The 6,000-nt window shown below is 48.5% G+C and overlaps 1 protein-coding gene across 13 annotated transcripts in view; it reads right to left on the reverse strand.

The window, feature by feature from the left end:
• Positions 1-2,197, reverse strand: part of LOC126983553 (nascent polypeptide-associated complex subunit alpha, muscle-specific form-like) — a 169,609-nt gene extending 167,412 nt beyond the window's left edge. For 4 of the 13 annotated variants that reach the window (XM_050836330.1, XM_050836328.1, XM_050836329.1 and 1 more), the window contains exon 1: positions 1,307-2,194. The gene's annotated coding sequence lies outside the window, so the exon portion shown is untranslated. Of the gene's footprint in view, positions 1-1,306 lie in introns of all 13 variants that reach the window. The other 9 variants (XM_050836335.1, XM_050836332.1, XM_050836333.1 and 6 more) reach the window with 4 other exon arrangements.
• Between the last annotated feature and the right edge of the window lie 3,803 nt (positions 2,198-6,000).

The raw sequence follows: 6,000 nt of genomic DNA on the forward strand, positions 1-6,000 counted from the left end.
TTTCTCAATTCTCCTCACTTCGTTAAGCCAAGCATCCCAGGTAACAGGTGACGCCGGGTTCGCCCCACTCCGGCTCCGCGGCGCTAAGTGAAGTCTCCGGCGCGGACTCCGTCTCTCGAGCGAAGGGTTGGAGTTGCGAGGTTTCCATTTGAATTTGAGACGAAGGGGTGATGGAACTTAAACCATATTACTGTCTTTATAGAGCTACGTGAGTTTTGGGTTAGATTAGAGCAAGTTCGCCGCAAGGACTTAGACTTATGTTAGTGTCTTTCTGAAGCTACGTTTGTTCCAGGTAAGATTACAATAAGTTCGATGAGACTTTGCAGGTTAAATTATAGTAGTGTTTTTCTTAAGCTACGAGTGTTCAAGGTTAGATTAGAGTAAGTTACGAGCAAGGACTTAGACTTATGTTAGTGTCTTTCTGAAGCTACGTGTGTTCCAGGTAAGATTAAAATAAGTTCGACGAGACTTTGCCGGTTGGATTATAGTAGTGGTTTTCTTAAGCTACGTGTGTTCGAGGTTAGATTAGAGTATGTTCCCCACACGGACTTAGACTTTACCGCTCACTTCCTCGAATAATGAATTGAAGTCTAAAACCAAGATAAGTAATACAGTTTCTTGGTTGTATTCTATTTTTTTTGAGGTCTTTGTGCCTTGTATCAAGTTAGAATGTCGCATCTACGGACTTTGCTTCTTTTCTCCTTTCAAAGTCTTACCCAAATCGAAACTAAGCTCCTCCTACAATACTTATGTTGGGTATGATTTTGGCTAAGTTTTTTAAGTTCTACAAGGAGGACCTAAACTCTATTCTTCTGTGACGTATGTTAGATTAGACCGTTCGATTTTACGCATAGGGTTTTATTCACTTCGTTCTTCTTTGCTTTTAACACACACACACACACACACACACACACACACACACACACACACACACACACACACACACACACACAAGGCTTCGAATAAACTGTGTGTGTGTGTGTGTGTGACAACGAAGCCAAGTCACAATCATCCTCCCCCACAAACCACTGGTCACACTCCCCAGGGCGACGTGACCCCGAAAAACAGGTCAAAACTCCTTACAAGGCATCGCATCGCTACACCCAGGTCACTACCGGCTATAACGACCCATCAGACAAGCCCACAGATAAAGACTAAACACGGGGGGTCAAACTACCTAATAACGACCTTACAGACCGAAAACACACGAGGTCAGGTCACTTATACAACACAGCGAGGTCAGCACACTTAACGAACTCACTTAACACTGAACAGGTCACGTAACAGGTCACTTAGGGGTACTTACCGAGGTCACGGGTCAGCAGCGACGCGGCGGGGGGCAGGCCATGGTGTGTGTGGCCGCGGGGGCGTGGCGGCGGCGGGTCATGTGTGTGTTAGGTCACCTTGGGTCACCTGGCTCGTGTGGCCTTTGTTCCGTGCGTCACCCGCCGAAGGGAAGAAAGCCAACAAAAAGTGGAAAAAAAAATGCAAAGATCCGCCGGGGTAGAAGAAAGAAGAGGAGGGAAGAGGAGGAAAGAGGAAGAAGGGAGAGTAGTAGTGTAAGGTTCCGGGGTGAGAGTGAGAGTGAGCGGAGGAGGAGGAGTTGAAGAAGCAAGTCGGGGCAAAAATCACAACTTTCACCAGTGGGTCACAACGGGCGGTCACGGCAGAGGCCAACTTGCGCCCGTCTCGTCTCCGCGTCCCGAGTGACTTGAGTTTGGCCGAGTTTGATTATCTCAACTCTGACCAAAAGTTCTTTGAAACTAAATTACCAAACTTTTGTACGGGGCAGCGGCGGCGGCGGCGGCGGCGGCGGAGGGTTCACAACTGAGGTGGCGGCGGCGGTGGTGGTGGTGGTGGCGGCGGCGTGGTGGTTCGCAAGGCCGCGGTGGTGATGCTGGCGCGGCGAGGTGAGTGCCAGACCAGAGGAGGAGCCGCGGGTCCGTGCGCCCTGAGTCACGGCTTGCGCGGGAGTGTCGAGCTAGGCCACTCCTCCTCCTCCTCCTTCCTCTTACCCCTCCCCCTCCTCCTCCTCCCTCCTCCTCTCGCCTCGGCCCCTCCTCACTCGCTTGTTCGCTCGCTCGCTGGCTGGCTGGAGGGAGGCAGGGAGAGGGAGGGAGAGGGAGGGAGAGAGGGAAAGAGAGAGAGAGTCGCCGCCGCCATCCAGAATTCACCTACGCCGTCCGCCATGCCACACACACACACACACACACACACACACACGCAGGGACGTACACTTACACACACATAAACTCATCGATTCATTGACATTCGCAGTAAAAATCGCACTTTATATGGCGGATACTGGAGGAAAATAATGGAGGGAGGAGGAGGAGGAGGAGGAGGAGGAGGAGGGAGAGGGAAGGGAAATTAGGAGATGAAGGGAACTAGAGAAAGGGAGACAGAGAATAGTGGACAAAGGAGAGAAAGAGGAGAATATGGAAGAGAGGAGAGGATGAAAGGAAGAAAAAGATGAAAGGAAGAAGAAAAAATGACAAGTATGAACTGAAGGAAACGAAAGGAAAGGAAGGTAGAAAATAATGAAGGGAGAGGAACGATGAAGGAAAGAAGGAAGAGAAAATAGGATGGGGGATGAAGGGACAGTAATGGAAGAAGGAAGGAAGAAGAGGAGGGAAGGAGGGAGGGAAGGACGTAAGGAAGGGAGAGAAAGGGAGGAAGAGAGAAGAGGAGACAGAATTCCTTGGGTTTCCTTCTCCTTTCCCTCTAGTAAACACACACACACACACACACACACACGTACAGAAGAACACCTCAATGAAAGCGATTCTAATGATTTCAAAAAGTTCCCTCGTTTCGCATCAATAAAACCCGGAGACGAAAGTTTCATGCATTCTTCAATCCCCGTCACTCTTTTAAAGCGAGAGAGAGAGAGAGAGAGAGAGAGAGAGAGAGAGAGAGAGAGAGAGAGAGAGAGAGAGAGAGAGAGAGAGAGAGAGAGAGAGAGAGAGAGAGAGAGAATAAAAAAGAAAACAGATAAGAAAAAAAAACAGGAATAAAGAAACAGATTATGAAAACAGATGAAAGAAAAAAAGAAACAGAAAATAGTGAAAAAAAAACAGATATGGAGAGAGAGAGAGAGAGAGAGAGAGAGAGAGAGAGAGAGAGAGAGAGAGAGAGAGAGAGAGAGAGAGACGATCTACCTGCACCGTGATTGAATAAGATTAATAATACAGGTAATACACACAAACAAATATATTGGAAAGAACGAATACAAAGGAGTTTTTCAATAGGAGAGAGAGAGAGAGAGAGAGAGAGAGAGAGAGAGAGAGAGAGAGAGAGAGAGAGAGAGAGAGAGAGAGAGAGAGAGTTCCGAAGGGAGTCATCCAAAAGAGAAGGTCAGAGTACGAACATTTCTAAAGGAAGGAAAAAAAAATAAAAAAAGGAAGAAAAGATGATGAAAAAAAAGAGAAAATGTGGAAGATAGGAAGAGATAATAAAGCAAGAAGGAAAAAAGATGGGAAGGAAAAGGAGGATAGGGAAACAACGTAGAGGAATGAAGAGGAATAGATTGGGAATGTGAAAAAGATGGACAATGAAGAAGTGAAAGAGGATGAAAAAAGAATAAGGAAAATAAGGAAGAAGTAAGAAGGAAAAGGAGGCGAGGGAGATGACGTTGATGAATAAAAGGAGCGAGAAAGGGAAAAAGTAAAAAAATGGATAATGAAGGAAAATAAATGAAAGAAAAAGAAAAAGAGGAAGAAAAGATGAGAAGGAAAAGAAAAATACGGAGATAACGAGGAGGAATCAATGGAGGGAGAAAGAGGCAATAAGCAAAAAAATGGATAATGAAGAAGTGGAAGAGAAGGAGGAAAAGAGAAGGAAAGAATAAGGAAAAGAGAAGGAAAAGGAGAATAGGGAGATAACACGGAGGAATGAAAGGAGGGAGAAAGAGGGAATAAGTAAAAAAAATGAATAATGAAGAAGTGGAAGAGAAGGAAAATAGAGAGAATAAGGAAAAGAGGAAGAAAAGATGAGAAGGAAAAGGAGGATCGGGAGATAACGAGGAGGAATGAGTGGAGGGAGAAAGAAGGAATAAGAAAAAAATGGAAAATAATGAAAAGTTGGAGGAGGAAAATAGGAAAAGAGAATAAGGAAAACAAAAAAAAATCCTCAATTCCTTCTTCCTCCTTTATCATTTTTCCCCTTTCCCCCCCTTCCTTATCTTCTTCGTTTATCTATTTCCTTCTTTCATCTCTCTCTCTCTCTCTCTCTCTCTCTCTCTCTCACTTTCCTCCCACTTCCATTTTTATTCATATTTTTTCCTCTTTCTTCATCTCTCTCTCTCTCTCTCTCTCTCTCTCTCTTCGTTTAATATCTCACATTCCTTCACACCTTTTTCCTCTCTTTTCTCTCCACGTACAGGTAACTTTCTCTCCCTCCCTCCCTCCTCTCGTTCTCTCCCTCCCTCCTTCTCCCTTTCTCTCCCTTCCTCCTCTCCCTCAATGCAGTTCAAATTATAACGCTTCTGTGGTCTTCCTCCCTCCCTTCTGATTTTTTCTTCTCTCCCTTCTTCCTCCTCTCCCTTCCCTTCTCTCCCTTTCTCTCTCCCTCACCCAATACTTTCTCTCTCACTCCCTTGGCACAATGCAAATACTTCCTCCCCCTCATCTCCCTCCCTCATATTCTCCCTCGCCCACCTCCTCAGTTTCTCTCCCTCCCTCCTTTCCTTCTCCCCTCCCGCCTACCTCTTCTCCTTCCCATTACTCCCCCTTCCTTACCTTTTCTCCCTACTCTCTTCTCCCCTCCCTTCCTCCCAGTTTCATAATGTTCCCCCTTCTCCTCTTCCCCTCTCCTTCCCTTCTTTCCTCTCCCCCATCTATTGCTATCCTCCCTCCTCCCTTCCAGTTCCCTAATCTTCTCCCTTTCCCTTCCCTCCCTTTTAATTCCCCCTTACTGTTCTCTCCCTCCCCCCCTCACCCTTATCCTCAACCCCTCCCTTTTTTCCATCCCACATTCACCCCCCTTCTACCCCCTCTCCTCCCCACCCTTCCCTCTCACCACCCCCTTCTTCCCCCCTCTCCCCCACCCATACACCCCCAACTCTACAGACATTACCGCCCTTCCCCCACCCTCCCCTTCACCACCCCTCTTTCCCCTTCCCCACCCATACACCCCCAACTCTAGACATTACGCATACTCCCCTTTCCCCTCTCCTTCACCTCCCCTCCTTCCCCCCTCTCCCCTACCCATATACCCCCATCTATAGACATTACTGATCACTTCCCCCTCTCCCTCTCTCCCCCCTCTCCCCCCCCGGCTCGAGGCGTCAATCTGGCAGTAATTGGACGTGGGAGGTGAGGGCGGAAAGGTGGACAACCCGCACGTTATTGAGCCCGGCCACAAAGACCTCAGCCGCTGGACTCCAATTGCTTAATCTGCCGTGGCCTTTGTGGTGGTGAGGGGGGGGGAGTAGGCGGTTGGGGGGCGTGGTGAGTCGGGGGTGGGTGGGAGGGGCAGAGAAGTGGGTATTGGTAAGCTTGTGGTGGGGAGGGGGAGGGGCGGCGGCTGGGGGGCGTGGTGAGTGGGAGGGGCAGAGAAGTGGGTATTGGTAAGCTTGTGGTGGGGAGGAATGAGGGGAAAGAGGGAGGAGGAGGGTGGTGAAGGGGGGTGAATGGGGAGAAGTGGGTATTGGTTAGCTTGTGGGGAGGAAAGAGGGGAAAGAGGGAGGGGTGTAGGAGGGGTGGTGTTAGTGGTTGGGAGAATATGGTAGTGGTAAGTTTGCAGTGGGGAGGAATGAAGGGGAAAGAGAAATGGGTATAGGAGGGGTAGTGTTAGTGGTGGGGTGGTTAGTGGTTGGGAGAATTGGGTAGTGGTGAGTTTGCAGTGGGGAGGAATGAGGGGGAAGAGGAGAGTATGGGAGGGGTGGTGTTAGTGGTTGGGAGAAGTGGATAGTGGTAAATTTGCAGCGGTGAGGAATGAGGGGGGGAGGGAGAGAGGATAGGAGGGGTTGTGTTAGTGGTGGGGGGAAGTGGGGTATTG

This window comes from Eriocheir sinensis, chromosome 54 (assembly GCF_024679095.1).
Source record: "Eriocheir sinensis breed Jianghai 21 chromosome 54, ASM2467909v1, whole genome shotgun sequence".
NCBI classification, from domain to species: Eukaryota; Metazoa; Arthropoda; class Malacostraca; order Decapoda; family Varunidae; genus Eriocheir; species Eriocheir sinensis.